Genomic DNA, 17,963 nt, shown 5'->3' with positions numbered 1-17,963 from the left:
TCCCCACAAACCTTGCTTTTGTGACCAAGACAGTGATATTTTGAAATGTACAAATTTTCAATGGGAATTCCAGATAGATTCAGTGCTGAGTAGTAACTTGTAGTAACTTCTTTATTACAATACAACACTCCAACAGTCCTCATACTCTGCTACAGCCTAGGTCAGGGGTCGGCAACCAAAATAACAAGAAGAGCCATTTCTTTCCAATTCGGTACAAAATTCAGTATTTCAAGAGCCGCAATGCATCTGAGTACATACTGTACATACGTACATATCGTCAAGAAGCAGCCCGTAAAGAGCCGCATGCGGCTCCGGAGCCGTAGGTTGCCGACCCCTGGCCTAGGTACACAGCCTAGGTACACAGCCTAGATACACTACCCTGGCTACGCTCTGGGGTCCTCCGGCTACAACTACCCTAGGGGAGGCTATCTGACCCGACCGAGCCAAGGTGCGGGTCTGGACTCTGGCTTCCTCGGAACTCGCCCTTACAAGGACGTAAAGCCGGGAGTCCCAGAGTCCCACCACTGGCCCTCACAGCGTCCCAGCCCTTACAAGGACAAGTGGGACGAGGGGGTCCAGGGTCCTAAGATGGCTGGTCTTGGGTCTTGAGCTACAACTGGCCTCGATCGGCCAGGGGGCTGCCCTTTTATGCCTCGTCCCCAACGAGGGGTGGGGTTGTGTGCGCCCCCAGATATCCCACAGAGCACACACAGCCCCCCCCCGTTGGTGGCGCCAAGGGGCTTAACTGGCTGGGGTGCCTGGGATCCTAGCACCTGGCGCTGATGGCTTATCTGCCTAGGCTCCCAGAGCCCCCAGCAGCCCCTCCCCTCTTATGGCACTACAGGAGTATTACATGAGATCTATTAACACTACACGTGTGTATTATTGAATGAGGATGCTGTTGCTATTCTGCGTGAGTGTTTTACATAGTGACGCTAATGGTTGATATTCTTAGGATTCGTTATTAATACTTAAGGCTGTGATAGCCAGACAGGATTTTTAGGGTTTGGTGTTACTGCCTAAAGCTCTCAGAATAAAATACACATTTATGATTCTGTGTTAATATTCAAAAGTTTATCAGACAGCCAGCCAAAGGCTGGCTCACATTGAGCTCGATTCGAGCATAGATCAACCTGGGATCAGCACGGATTGAGCTCGGAATGAGAACATATCAAGCAAAGATCGAGTAATGATCGAGGACGGATCGAACTCGGATGGAGCTCGAATCGATATTGGATCGAGCACGGATCGAGCAAGGATCGATTTCGGAGCAAGCATGAATTGAAATGGATTGAGCTCTAATCGAGCTCAGATCGAGTTTGGATCGAGCTCAGATCGAGCACAGATCGAGCACAGATAGAGCTCAGATCGGTCTCAATCAATGCAGGGATTGAGCACGGATCGAACTACGATCAAGCACGGATCGAGCTCGGATCAAGCACGGATGGAGCAATGATAGAACAATGATCGAGGACGGATAGAGCACGGATCGAGCATGGTTTAAGTTCGGATCGAGCACGGATTGTGAATGGATGGAACAATTATTGAGCACGGATCAAGCACGGATGGAGCACAGAGCGAGCACGTATTGAATACGGATCGAGTTCTAATCGAGCTCGGATCAAGCTCAGTTCAAACACGGATTGAGCAAGGATCTAGCCCGGATCGAGTACGGATTAAACACGAATTGAGCTCGGAGAGAGCTCGGATCCTGCACGGATCGAGCTCTGATCGAGATCGGATCAAGCTCGGATTGAGCATGGTTGAGCTCGGATCGAGCATGGATTGTTGACGGATTGAGCTCAGATCGAACACAGATCAAGAACGGATCGAGCACGGAATCGATCTTGGATCGTGGCGTAATTAATTTCATTATGAGCTCAAATCAAGCTCGCATTGAGCTCGGATCCAGCACAGTTAGAGTACTGGTCAAGCAATTATCGAGCTCGGATTGACCTCGGATCGATTTCAGATCGAACACGGATTGATTCCGGTTCGAGCACTGAATGAGCTCGGATGTAGCATCGATCGCACTCGGATCGAACACCGATCGAGTCAGATCGAGCATAGATTGATCAATGATCTAGCACGGATTGAGCACTGATTGAGCATGAATCAAACACAGATCGAGCACGGATCGAGATCTGACAGTGTTAGAGAATAGATCAAGCATGGATCAAGCTTTGGGGCCTTAAAATCGGTCAGTTCCCGTTTAATCGAGCATTGGAACATTAAAAAAACGTCGATTTCCATGCCAGCATTCTTTATATTGGCAAAGCCACGCCAAATGACTCCATATATGGGCCTAAAGCATGAAAATAATTAATCATTCATTCTGTGGCGGATTCATTTAATCTGATTACAGCGCTACCACACAGAGCGCCAGCAGTGCGCCCCACCTCCTCAAAATTTGGAAAGTCGAGCAGGGGTTGGGCCTGGGTAGGGCTCGCATGGGCCTCTACCACCATGCATAGCAGGTGCTATAGGCTGCGGGGATATGTGGCGGGCAGCAGATGGCAGTGCAGACAAACACATCACTGTACCGTACTTTTTTGCTCTCACCAGCTCTGCCGCCTACCTTCACCAACACGCATTGACCGGCGTGGTGAAGTATGGTCAAATACCCCCACGACTCACACGGTGTAGGGTGGCCCTATTTCAGCAGTGGTATGACAAAGTGCTCGTTATATGTTATCACACTGATAGCTACGCATTACAATGTTGTGTAAGAATGCTCATTATGAATTGCTTTATTGTAATGTATGTGCGTGGTAGTGCACGAGTACTATTGTTATAGTTGTTCTGTGGTTACACGGCTACTGTGATTATCGTTATTGCAGATGGACGCTCACCGACTGTGGACACAAACTCGGCCTACAACTACCTCCAGATTTCCTCGGACCTCAGGACTATGACGCGGACCGCTGTCTCCCAGGGTCGCCCCGATCACCTACACCGCTTTGATGGCTGTGCACAAGCCCTGTGCTCCGAGAGCTTCTCGTCGGGTCAGCACTACTGGGAGGTGGACGTGGGGGGTGCGGCGGGGTGGTGTGAGGTTGGAGTCGCGTACGGGACGATCGCACGGAAAGGGGGTGGTAAAGAGTGCGGGCTGGGACACAACGACTCATCCTGGGTTTTATATAAAACTAACAACAACAGCTGCTCCGTGCGTCATGGTGGTGTAGTGACCTCAGTGCCGGTGAGAGATCCTCCCCGGAGAGTCGGGTGTCACCTGCACTGGGAGGCGGGGCTGCTGTCGTTTTACTGCGCCGACTCCATGGAGCTGTTGCACTCCATCCACCACTCGTTTAGTCAACCGCTCTACCCCGCACTGTAGGTGTTGAGTGTTGGTGACTCGGTGAGGATTCTGGATCTGAGTCGTGCGTCCTGAGAGCACGGAGTGTGAACAGCGCAGAGAAACGGGCATAACGCCCAGACTCACGCACACAAAGACACAGATCCCCCGTGCAGCCTTAACAGGCTGTAGGGGTAAGGGCTGTTAGCGAGCACATATGGGGCCGTCCATAAATGACGTCACGCACCTGGGGGGGGGGTCAGACATTTGTGACGATGGGGGGGGGGAGTTTGAGAAATGTGACGTCACGTCAAAATGAGTAACTTTAAATAAATATATACAACACGTTCTACTTAATTAAATATACTTTTTTTTATAAATGTTTTCTCCTACAACATCAGAGTGCAGCGCCACATTAAATATGCACTACAATGACAATAGTTTAAAGCTATTTGAGGCATGTTTTATTTTCTTGGGGGGGGAGGCAGAGTTTTGTGACTTCATATTTGAAGGGGGGTCTGACTTTTGTGACGCCGTGTGACGAAGGGGGGGGGGTCAAAAATCGCGTGACGTCATTTATGGACGGCCCCTATGAAGGCGGGCACAGCACACTAGGGGGTGGGTGGCCAACACCACGCCCGGCCGCCTTTGTCTCCCCAGTGGTGATGTTTACACACCGTACCAGGAACTCTTTATTCAGGCTGAGTCGACCTAGGGGAGGCCCATGACCGGTTCACCAACTCCAGTGACGATTTTCGGAATCGATCCAGGCTCTCCCCTAGGTCGACTGAGCCTCAAATGAGTACCTGCTGCGACGTGTAAACATCGCCACTGGGGCGACAAAGGCGGGTCGGGCGTGGTGCTGGTCACCGACCCCCTCGTATGTCACAGTGCCGGCCTTCATAGGTGCTACTAGCAAACAACACTTGTCCCTACAGTCGGTTAAGGCTACTCGGGGGATAATTTTCTTTGGGTTAGTGGGTTGGTCTGTATACCTTTATCTGTGTGTGTTTTGTTATTGTGTCTGTGTGTGTGTCTTTGTGTGTATTTTTGTTTTGGTGCTGGCCACCCACCCCCTCGTGTGCAAGAGTGACAGCCTTCACAGGCTCTATTATTTGCTACTAACAGCCCTTTTCCCAACAGTCTGTTAAGACTACACAGACACACACAGATAGACAAACACACTCACACACATACAAACAAACAGACACACAAACAGATAGACACATGCACATACACTCACAAATACACTCACAAACAGATACATACACCCAGATACATACACACACAGATACACACACAGATACAAAGACAAATATCCCCCGTATAGCCTTAACAGACTGTACGGGCAAGTGCTGTTAGTGAGCACCTATAAAGGCCGGCACTTCACACGAGGGTGTGGGTGGCCACCATCACGCCTGGCCACCTTTGTTTCCCAAGTGGCGATATTTACACATTGTACCAGGTACTTATTTGAGGCTGAGACGATCTAGGGGAGGCCCATGACCGTTTTACCAACACCATTGATAACTATCTGAATCGGTCTTGAGTCTCCCCTAGGTCGACTCAGCCACAAATGAGTACCTGGTGCGATCAGTAAATATCGCCCCTGGGATACAAAGGCGGGTCTCTGCCAGGCTGGCCTTCATAGGTGCTACTCACTAGCAGCACTTGACCCAACAGTATTTTAAGGCTATAAGGGGGGGTATCTTTGTCTTTAGTGTATAGATAGCCATGTGTGTAGTGTGAGGTGGAGCGGTGGTGCAGTGGTTAGCGCACTGGTGGGGGAGGGCGGGGGGAGCCAAGGTTCTCTCTGACGTCATCGTCCCTCGCAACGCGCGCCGCGTGGCGCTCAACGCCGAGAGGGCGGAGCTCCACCGCGGGCGTGCTAGGAACACGCGTCACGTGACGCTACGGGGTGACGCGCACCGTCCCCCTCGTGGTCACTCGCTCGTTGGGCGATAAACCCCGGGTGGGAATGGGATGGCATCACTAGGGGGGACTACTCGTGGTGTATGTTGAGCGTCGCTGGGCTAAAACATTTGTTATAACCTGGGGTCGAGTGACCCCCCCCCCACCCAAACTAGTTTTATTTTACAGGGCATAGAGAGAGATATAAGCCATTTTAATACCTAGTAGTAGTAGGAGGTCTTTCGCCACCAATATTCGTAAAGATATGTTTTGATTAATATTTTAATTATCTGCTCTCAGACTTGGACCTGAAGCCACAACCTTCGATTCATGTGATAACGCTTCTGCTGACAAAAATGTGAACTGTGTTTTGACTTTGAAGTGGGTTAAAGTTATTAAGCGCCTGATGTATATCTAGAGTGAAGATTTACCTTACACTACAACACGACTAATATTGTCTCAACATGCATTAATAACACAGAGACACTGTGTGTTATTACAGGGATAGAGACAACGCAAACTCCAAATATACAGCAGCTTTCAGGGTCGTAATCCAACCCACGCCCTCCTGTATACCAGGCGAGGGAGTTAACATCTCCGAGCCACCGCAGCGCCCCTCCGTAACGTGAGACACCAATCTGGTGTGAATCCAACCTCGAGCCTCAGGCTGTTTAGCAACGCGTAGATGATTTGAGACACATTGATTATATCGTACCAGTTGTGTAATTATGTGAACGCTAATCGCATTGTGTTCTGGGCTGGGGGTGAGATTTCTACTTGCTTCATTACTGGCATGATCTTGACTTCTTTTGTTTTTTTCATTTTTGTGACCCAGGTCACTCTTGTCAATGAGACTCATCCTGATCTCCTGAGTTCTCACCTCGTTAAATTTAAACTCAACTCGACTCGATCATCAGCATCAGCAGAAGTATCATCAGCAGAAAAAATAGTAACAGGAGCAACAGCATCAACAGCAGTAGCTCCATCATTATCTTAATCAGCATCAGGAGTAGAACTAGCATCAATAATGATAGAATCATTATCAGCAGTAACAGAATCATCAACAGCAGCAGCATCATTATCATCACTCCGTGCAACCGAGACTCATCCTGGTTTCTTGAGTTCTCACATGGTTAAACAAATCGACTTTAACACGTAGGCTTTCGCGACAAATATTATCAATGATAATGGTTTATTGGGTTAGATCGCGTAAATTTACATAGACCTGATTGTGTTCTGGATTACCTGTGAATTGTAATCACATTGTATTGTGGGTCAATGTGTTCTGGGTGAATAAAAAATAAAATCTGAAAATCTATTGTCAAGATTGTCATCCAGGCTGTGAATGTGACTCTCTCATAGCTGAGACTGATGTGTGTAAACATGTATTTTTTTGGGATGGTTACTGTTGTTTTGTTTAATGGATGTTATATTATCGGAGATTAAACCCGGGCACGGTTAGTAAATCTACAGCTTACTCCTTCACAGTTAAGTGCTGTCTGTAGCCTTGGGCCACATTCCATAGCGCATCTCGTGTTATTTTTTGCAGCACTCTGTCAGTTTGCTTGTTCCTCGTCATCATGAGCTATGATGATGAATGGATCCTGACTAATGACCACCACCCACTCACCTGCACAAAACACTCTCCTACCCGACACCTGCCACTCCCTAACCTACTACCCCCTCAGCCGTCTACAGAGACCCTCCCTCCCACCTGCCCACACCTGTTCGGCCATACACCTGCCCATCCTGCCACCCTCCCACCTGTCCACCTCATGCTTATTCAAGCCCCCATTCCCGGCTGATTCCCCTCCCACCTGAACACCTGCAAACCCGTTTAATTACCAACCTGCCCAAAGACAAAGATCCCTCGTATAGCCTGAACAGACTGTTGGGCAAGTGCTGTTAGCGATCATCTATGAAATCCAGCTAGGGGTCGGCACGGTTTGAACCGACTCAAACTGGTTTCAAATTGAGCAATCCAAACCAAACCAGCGACGACTGAACCAAACCAAACCAAAACCAAACCAAACTAAGCTAAACCAAACCTCTTAAGTTGGCTTGAACCAAACTAGTTTGAGCCGGTTCCACCCTGTCCGAGCCAAACCGAGTCGGTTTTAGTAGCCCCAAACCAAACCGAACAAGTTCAAACAGAGCCAAACCAAACCGATTTGGTTCGGTTCAAACCGCGGTTTGGTGGTTTGAGCCAAACCGTGCCGACCCCTAAATCCAGCACGGCACACGAGTGGGTGGGTGGCCAGCACCAAGCCCTGCCGCATTTGTCTCCCAAGTGGTGATAATTATACTCTACACCAAGTTCTCATTTGAGGCTGAATCGACCTAGGGGATGCCCATGACCGGTTCAGACAATCGTTAGTGGTGTTGGTGGCCGTGAGTGGGAGTCGAACTTGGGTGGGCAGGGACGTAGCACAGCGCACTAACCACTACAACACCAATCTCCACCCACACACACACAACTGCTCAACCACCCACACGATCACCCTCCTACCCTCCCACCTGATCACCCACTCATTTACACGTGAAGTTGGGAGATCATTTGTCAAATATATGCTTAGTACTTTCGGTAAAGTCACGTAGGTAAAAAATGAAATTAAAATTAATGACAAATAAAAACAATAAAATCACGACGTTTCGGAGGCAACACAAGCTTCCGTCTTCAGGTGAAACTGTCACAGCAAAATATCTGTATCAAGTGAAGAGAAGTCCCAAGAGGTACGACCTTATATACTGGTTAAGGGGGGAGGAGCCAGGAAGGGCAGCGGGAGAGGAGGAGTTGTGAGATGGTCAGGACTGCTGCTGGAACTGAGCCTTTGTAATGTAGATGGTATATGTAGATAAGCCAGCTAGGATTAAGCCGCCTTTTGTTATGCTGCTGGGTGGGTAAATTAATTAAATACGAAAAAGGAGAGTACTGTTAAACTCTGGGGATGTTAACACTCGGTAGAGTAAAAGTGTGCCTGTCAGATAAGATGGTCCAAAAAATGTGTAGTTAAATCTTTTTTGCATGGTTGATAACATCTTTCCAATGATTACTCAGTTTGTACCCATCATCACGGTTGAAATTATGTCTGTGTTTGTATATCTGAATGGCTTCGTGTACAAACCTTTGATGGTAGCTAGAGGGTTTGCAGAGCACCTTAGTCTCGGAGAAAACAATATCATGAGAACCCACCGCGTTGTAGCAATGATCGGCAACGGCGGAAGACTCAATTTTGCCGTGTTTCAAATCTGACTTGTGCTCGCGGACACGATCATGAACATGACGTTTCGTTTCCCCAATGTAACAGTCACCACAGCTGCAACTCAGTTTATAGACTCCAGGGTATTGCAAGTCAGGGATGACATCCTTCACAGATGGATTTAGATCACGGATTTTATGTACTGTACTGCATCGGACTTGGATCTTATGTTTGTTTAGAATTTTGGAGATCTTTTTGGTCACGCCTGCTATGTATGGTAACGTGACAGTTTTGATCGGAGTTTCAAGTGGCTGTTTCTATATGGTGGGAGACACAGCTTGGCGGATGGTGCGTTCAGAGTATCCGTTCATCCTGAGGGCCCGATGTACGTGTCTTAATTCACTGGCCAGGTGGTGTTGGTCAAAAATGCAATTTCTGACAGAAAGAACTAAGAGTATGAATCCTTGCAGTCACGAAAGCTTCAAATCTACATTTGTCAAATAAAAAAAATATTAAGTTTAATATTTTTAAAAGACAATTTTTAACGATCATGCTCAAATAAATCCTGAACAAATAAATGGAAATGAGATGACATACTTGTTATAAAACCCTTTAATAAGATATTTTTACACGGTACGGTTTGGTGCAGAATCCCACAAAGCCTCACCATAGCCAACGACATCAATCCAAGGGACAAACCATCACCGTTTGCCTGGCCACTGTGGGTTTGTAAAAATCGCGAGCCGTAAACCCCAACACCGCGGTGTGAATGCAACGCTCCTGTCGACGCAGGTGAGAGTCGATTCGTGTCTTGGTTGGTCGCCGCCGTGTGCGCTCCAGGGACAGCGTCTCTCAGCCACAGCGAGCGGCTATCGGTGAGAAGCCACTGAGAGTCGTGGCGAGCGCAGCTCCCACTGAGAGCGTAGCGAGTGGACCTGGCTCCCGTCTGAAAGTGGTCAAAGCCGACCCTGTAACGTGTCTCATGGTGCGTCTAGACAGCTGTGTGCGATACGAAGCTCGTGTCTGTGACCTTGATTATCTGAAAACACATTTCCACGGAGTGTCTCGTGAGGTTTGTCACCTCGTGCTAAGTAATGTTGGCTTCCTTGTTCATCTCCGATGTTGTGAGCCCCCAGGATGTTGATGGTTAAAATATTATGATGGGAAAGTCGCTCGATTGAACTTCTCATTAGCAAGGGTGTCCAAGGTATCAAGTGATCATGCCTTTAAACTTCTATAAAACGATTTACTACGTGTGAATTTGCACGTAAAAATATTTGTGTGCATTTCGGTTTCTTCGCGTGTCTATGAGAGAGTAACTCACACCACTGAGTAGCTATGCCAGTGTGTTTATATTTACTACCCAGACCCAAGCGATGAGGTTGTCTCTAACATGACACATCACACTATCTACTGTGTAAAGCTCAGATATAGTACACGTGTGTGTAATGCTGTTACATACCCTCACCATGTACTATAGCTGAGTTATAGACAGTGCATAGTGTGCTGTATAGTGTGATGTGTAATGCTGTTACATACCCTCACCATGTACTATAGCTGAGTTACATACAGTGCATAGTGTGCTGTATAGTGTGATGTGTCATGTTGTTACATACCCTCACTATGTACTTTAGCTGAGTTATAGACAGTGCATAGTGTGCTGTATAGTGTGATGTGTAATGTTGTTACATACCCTCACCATGTACTATAGCTGAGTTACATACAGTGCATAGTGTGCTGTATAGTGTGATGTGTAATGTTGTTACATACCCTCACCATGTACTATAGCTGAGTTATAGACAGTGCATAGTGTGCTGTATAGTGTGATGTGTAATGTTGTTACATACCCTCACCATGTACTATAGCTGCGTTATCAAAGACCACCACCACCAGGTCACGTAATCACACCACATTCTTAGTTATCAACCACCACCATGTCTTCCTCACACCACATTCTTATTTTTCAAGGACCACCACCACCGTCTTGTACCCACACCACATTGAATTGCGGCTCTTGAAATAACGTGTTGGGTTTTTTTTACTTACCGAATTGTAACAAATAAGAAATGTCTCGATATTTTGGTTTCTGAACCCCCTGGTTTAGGGGAATCGGTTTTTTAAACCCTGAATACGATCTGACAGCGGTGTGGTTTGCTGGGAAAAACGCACAGCCTCACCCTAGCCAGTGTTTTGTTTACGTGACAAACCTTTCTCATTGATTTTGTCGGGTGGTGGCGGGTTTAACGACACGTTAAATATTTACGCGATCTAACCCAAAAACACGTTTAATGAATAATATTGGTCGCGATTAGCCTACTTATATTTTTAAATCTGAAAAGACAGTACGAAGCGATAGAGGGACAGTACGGCTCCCCGGGACCATGGTTACTAATTGAAGTGCTAATGATGATTGATGGGACGAGCGTTGACAGGATCACGTGAGGGGAAGCACGTGACCCAATGGCCGTGAAGTGTAACAAGGGCGTAGATTGAATAAGAGCCGATGCGAACCGGACCTGGGAGCTGTTGTTGTGGGGAATCGCCGTCGTCTCCATCGTCTCTGAGTAGTCTTGAGGCTAGAATTACATTGTCTCAGAATAGAGTCGTCTAATTACCCAAGTGTATATCGTCACTCGCGGTTACTCGTTACGTTGTCAGCAGACTTTATTCATAATAAATATACATGAAGAATAAGACGGTGTCTCTGAGAGCTACATTACAAATGTAACGCTACGTCTACACAGGTGAGCACGGGCTGCCGCGGGGAACATTCCAGGGCGAGTCTAGTGCTGTTCATAATTTAACTGCAGGTGAAGTCAGATCGTTTTCTTGTTCGTCGTGGCTGCTCCATGCTTTTTACATATCGCTTCGGTGGCTAGGAGATGTTAACTACCTTGCCTGGTATACAGGAGGTCGTGGGTTCCATTCCAACCCTGACGCCTGCTGCTGTATATTTGTAGTTTGCGTGTCCCTCTCGCCGTGGTCCCGTGGATTTTTTTTCTGCTTCCTCTGGTTTCCCCTCGACATTTAGAATCAACGTCACGCGTTTAAAGTTTTTGGCTGAAAAAATATCCACGCGAAAAGCCACTTTGTTGAGCTTTCAATCGTGGCCAGGTCGCTTAAAGAGCTACATAGCTCAGTGGATCTTACCTGGTAAAATATAAAGAAATATTTTTTATAGAATTTGCCAAAATCAGCCAGAGTAAAGGATGTAAAATGTTGACATTGATAAGAATAGGTGATGAAGACTTCTTTTGTTTAGGTATTGACGATTTTAAACATTGAACAATATATTTAATATTCTTGGTTCTTTCGGTAAAGTCACGTAGATATTTTTATTTTTTTACCGAAACAATCAAAGAGTATGGATTCCTGCAGTCACGAAGGCTTCAAATCAAGAACGATGAGAAGCGTCTGTCGTCAAAGTAAAAAGTCACATCGGTGATAAATCGCGCGTAGTGAATTGAAAGAGACATTGATGAGGCGTCAACCATTAATGTTGTACAACAACAACAATGGCAGCAGTAGCTGCTGTGCGTCAACGAGCTGCACCACCCGCACGCCGTTCGCCACAACGCGCTACAGACGCAGTCCATGGCGACACGGAGCCAAGGCGAATTCGTCGCTGCACTCCGACAACAAAGAAAGCGGTGGATAAAGCAATGCACTTTCTGACAATCGCCCGAATGTCAACAAGACGCAGGGAACTACTAACTTTTATATTTATATATATACTGTAGATGTCCATAATGCAGGTTGTTTGGGTTAGATGGTTAACCACCGATTAAACTGTGTAATGGTTATTGGTTCGCGAAAGCTTTACGTGTTAAACTACTGTTAGGTGTTCTAGATTTGAAACTTTTGTGACTGCAAGGATTCATATTCTTAGGGTTTTTTTCGGTAAAGTCACTTAGGTAAAAAATTTAAATTAATAAAAGTAAAATAAAAAATAAAATAAAAATCACGACGTTTCGGATGCAAGACGGAAGCTTGTGTTGCCTCCGAAACGTCGTGATTTTTATTTTATATTTTACTTTTATTAATTTTTACTTTTTAACCTACGTGACTTTACCGAAATAACCTAAGAATTTTGTTAGGTGTGTTATGGTGATGTGTTAACTTTCCTTGTACTTGCGCTACTATCATGTTTGTGTACTGTTTGTTGTTGTGACGTTCTTACCCCGTGCTCCTACTGGACATCTGTTACAAAGAGCTTTACAGGTCATCGGATTCCTCCTGCAGTATAAATATTCCGATTCTGATGTACGTCAGTCCAAAGATGCCAAATTAACATATGTGATTACAAATCGCGTTACCGGTATCTGCTTTGATCCACATTGCTCACCGTAGCTGTTGGGCTGTTCGGAATGTACTACTGATTTAGCGGGGGGGGGGGGGGTAGCAACAATTTTGCATTAACTTTTACTTTAAAACATAAATACACGAAGCAAGTCACAGCATGATAAAATCACTGTAACTGTTATTATACCATGATTAACAAATTACAATTTGAATCGATGGAATAGGGTAAAGTTTTTTCATAACATTGTGAAATAATGGTATAGAATCACCCCTGTGGTTGGTAATGATTTCTCCGTGGGTCATCGCAAGACAAATTATTGTATTCAATTGTAATTCAACTTTAAAGCATGTTTTAAACATGTTATTGTATTTAAACTTTTAAATATAGAAACACTTTCTTTCGTGTAAACATCCCCGATTGTAAATGTTGTTTTGGCCAATCAACAGGCGGGAAATAGTGAGCGTTAGCGTGACACACGCTGGTGCTTGTTAAAGCCAAGGGCGCGAATCTACAGGTACATCTAGACAGGTTTGTATGTTTGTGTGATGCGGGGCTTGTTTTTACATTCCTTAAACATCTGAGCACATTCTATGGGGGTACCTCGTGAGGTTTGTAACCCCGTGTAAAGTAATGTTACATCCTTGTTTCTCGTCTGTCTGCGAGCCCTGATACAAATACTCACCACTCACCATCTACACACGACAAACCAGCCGATATCCACAAACATTACTCACCATCTCATATGCACACACACACACTATTCACTCACCATACACACACACTACTCACCACTCAACATTCACACACCACTCACCATCCACACACACTACTCACCACTCACCATCCACACACACTACTCACCACTCACCATCCACACACACTACTCACCACTCACCATCCACACACACTACTCACCACTCACCATCCACACACACTACTCACCACTCACCATACACACACACTACTCACCATCCACACACATTTCTCACCACTCACCATACACACACACTACTCACCACTCAACATCCACACACTACTCACCACACACACACTACTCACCACACACACACTACTCACCATCCACACAAACTACTCGCCACACACACACTACTCACCATCCACACACACTACTCACCAGCCGCCATTAACCAGGGGGAACATCTCCCCCAGGAATAAACCCGTTTCGCACATATTCTAATGGAGATAATGAGACCAAGAAAGAACTGCAAAGTGTAAAAACAAATCCTTGCAGAAAGAAGAGACAATGATGGCAACGAGAAAAAATTAACCCGTAAAAACAAAGTTTTTCACTATAAATCCTTTATATGCGTGGCATCGGAGCGGCTAGAGTCCTCTCGTCCTCTGGCTTGAGATGGCTGCCACCTATGGGTCAGATGATTGTCTGCCACCATTAAGCAATTGGTCATTAAATATTAAAAACAAATTCTCTAAACAGTGTAAAATTTGGGAAAAAATTTTCACGAAAATTAATTGTCACGCACAACGAGTCTGTGTGCAAAATGTCAGCTCGATTGGATCACGGGAAGTGGGTTAAAAAACGACCGAAAGATTTGCACGGTCCTAAGCAAGCAAGCAAGCAAGTGAACTTAATATAAAGGATTTAAAAAGGCAGCTCCAACCAACTCGCCCTCGCATTAAATGGACTTGCTCATCGCTACATTCATGATCTCCTTCAGCCACGAATATTCCATCAAGATCGTCAAGATCCTCAGCTTGTGCATTGCTCACCGTCCCACGGTCTCCAGGCTACACACGTGGAGGTGCGTTGGCAATTATGGCACCTACACTCTGCAACTCGTTGCCCTTCGAGGTCAAGGGGACTTCCGAGTCACTGCTCATCTTCACATCTCCACTAAAGCCGTCTCTGTGTAAAATGGCTTTCTCCCTTTAGTGATGTTTAAATGTCCTCACTTCTTTCCTTGGGTGATGTTCACTATTTTCTGCTTTACCATGCATAGCACCCCGATTGTTTATGGGCGCTTTGTACATGTTAATTATTATATTACCATTACTGCATGATTATGTAATCAGTAGAAATGTATTATTTAATTATAAAAATACTATTACTGCATTAGCATCATAGTATTATAGCACGAGCATTTATTTATTATTTATTTATTATTTAGGTGTCAGTATTAAACAGTTATTATAATTAAGTTATTAATACATGAAAAAACGCAAAATCATTTTATTATTATCCATTTCCAATTACATAATAATTAAATTATTATAATAACATAATAAAACTATACTACTTAAATTATTATTATTACTTGACGGTCACGCCAGTTGGTTCAGGGCACGGGGTCGTCAACCTGCAGCTCCGTAGCAGCGTGCGGCTCTTTGAGGGACGGCTGCTTCGTGAGACGTTTTTATTCATCAAGGACCACCACCACCACGGTCTCTCGTACCCACACCACGTTCTTATTTATCACGCACCACCACCACAACCGTCTCTCGTACTCACACCACGTTCTTATTTATCAAGGACCACCACCACCGTCTCTCGTACTCACACCACGTTCTTATTTATCAAGGACCAGCACCGTCTCTCGTACTCACACCACGTTCTTATTTATCACGCACCACCACCAGCACCACTGTCTCTCGTACTCGCACCACGTTTTTATTTATCATGCACCACCACCACCACCGTCTCTCGTACTCACACCACATTCTTATTTATCAAGGACCACCACCACCACCGTCTCTCGTACGCACACCACGTTTTTATTTATCAAGGACCACCACCAGCACCGTCTCTCGTACTCGCACCACGTTTTTATTTATCAAGGACCACCACCACCGTCTCTCGTACTCACACTACGTTTTTATTTATCAAGGACCATCACCGTCTCTCGTACTCACACCACGTTCTTATTTATCAAGAACCACCACCAGCACCGTCTCTCGTACTCACACCACGTTTTTATTTATCAAGGACCACCACCACCGTCTCTCGTACTCACACTACGTTATTATTTATCAAGGACCAGCACTGTCTCTCGTACTCACACCACGTTTTTATTTATCAAGGACCACCACCACCTTCTCTCGTACTCGCACCACGTTGCATTGCGGCTCTTGAAATAACGAGTTGTTTGGTTTCTCTTTTACTTACTGAATTGTAAAAAATAAGAAAAAATGTCTCTCCTTGTTGTTTTGGTTTCTGAACACTCTGGTTTAGGGGAATCTTTTTTTGTTAAACCTTGAATACGAACTGACAGCTGTGTGGTTTGCTGGGCAAAACGCACAGCCTCACCCTAGCGGGAATGTTTTTTTCTTATTATTACACGCTTTTATTTAACTCACTCTGTTGTTGTCGTATCCTCAAATCTTGTAACTCAATTTTAACCCACTTCCCAATGTGGTATCGACTGCAAACTTTGTATACTTACGTCATACTGCTGACAATGCTATACTCTATAAAAAAATGAAACAAGTATTTTTAAACAATCTTTTTTATATGTTATGTTTCGGCTTGGGTCTAATTGTCCACGCTCAACTGACGTTGGCTGTAAATCACCACGGTCCCTTACGTTGTGGCAAGCTTCGGGGTCACTTCCTGGAGTCGTCGAGTTCTGCCATTCCGAGTACGGTACATTTCATTAAAGCGTGTTTAAATATTACTTATTTTGTTTACGTGACAAACCTTACTCATTGGTTGTGTCGGGTGGTGGCGAGTTTTACGACACTTTCATATTTACGCGATCTACCCCAAAAACACGTTTTATGGATAATATTTGTCGCGATAGCCTACTTATGATTTTAAATCTTTAATACAAATTTACACGGTGAGGTTTACAGTGGAAAAACACAGCCTCACCCAAGCCGGTGTAACCAGTCTATAAGACAAACCATCACAGTTTTCATGGTTACCGTGGGGTTTTTGTAAAAATATATCAATTGCTACTCTTTAACCTTGACACTGTGTGTGTGAATGTAACACCACGTCTGCACAGGTGAGTTCGGGCTGCCGCGTGGAACATTCCAGGGCGCGTCTCGTGTTGTTTATAATTTATCTGCAGGTGAAGTCAGCTCGTTTCCTTGTTCGTTGTCGCTGCTCTGTGATTTTTTTTACATCTCGCTGTGGTGGCTGGAAGATGTTAACTACCTCGCCCGGTGTACAGGAGGTCGTGGGATCAATCCCGGCCCTGACGCCTGTATATGCACTTGGAGTTTGCTTGTCTCTCTCACCGTGGTGGCTTGAATTTGTCTCCGGTCCTCCAATTTTTCCCTCCACACTTAGAAACATGCGTTTAGAGTGTTTGGCTGCTAGAAATGTCCGCATAATAAGCCACGTCGTTGAGCTATGATTTGTGGCCAGGTCGCTTCTGAAAATAGCTATAAACCTCGGTGGGCCTTACCTGGTAAAATAAAAATAGTTTTTTTTATAGAATCGTCTAAACTCAGCGATTCCAGGATGTAAAATCTTAACATTAACAATAGGTGATGAATATATATTTGTTAGGTTATTAAGATTTAAATCCTCGATTTTTTACGCATAATGGGAAAATGGACGGTGAAAGTCATATAGATAATGAGCTTAAATGAACCACGATGTTTGTTTAGCCAGGGTCTGTTCGCTGTGGTAATGCGTGAGGCCACCCACCCAAGTAACCACTAACTCAACTGCACGCCCCTCCCAGCCACCCTTCCTTCAGCCCTCTCTCACCACCTGCTCGCCCACCCTCACGCCATCCTCCTGCCCATCTGTCTCCCCTCTCACCAAATAACCCCCCCACTTACTCACTCAACCACCGCCACCCACCCACTCACATACCTCCGATTAGCACGGTTGACTACGTATGGTGTGAAAGAAGTTCAACATACGTACAACCATCGTCCACCCAGAATAAAACGGTGTCGTAGGAATAAAAAACAAAAACATATTTGACACATGAACAGAGGACGCACAAAGCCAGTTGTTAAAATGCTGATAAAGATGTTAGACGATTACAGACTGCGAAGCTTAAACAAACAGGCCTTGCAAGAAAAAAATGGATAAAGACACAGATGGAAAAAAACAAGTTAACCTTTACATCAGAATGTTTCCACAAGGTGCGGTTCCATTGTGCAATACACACGGCCTGACTACCCGGTCAATCAGCTTGTAGGATAAACCATTATTGCTGTGTCCCGGGTTGCTGCTGCTGGGTTTTGTTTGTACAAATATATCAATTGAGCCCGGTCAAAGCTATGTATGTATGTTGAACTTCTTCCACACCGTACA

This window comes from Lampetra fluviatilis, chromosome 45 (genome assembly GCF_964198595.1).
Source record: "Lampetra fluviatilis chromosome 45, kcLamFluv1.1, whole genome shotgun sequence".
Lineage (NCBI taxonomy): Eukaryota > Metazoa > Chordata > Hyperoartia > Petromyzontiformes > Petromyzontidae > Lampetra > Lampetra fluviatilis.
The sequence above is the reverse complement of the archived record's forward strand: the minus strand, read 5'-3'. Positions refer to the sequence as shown.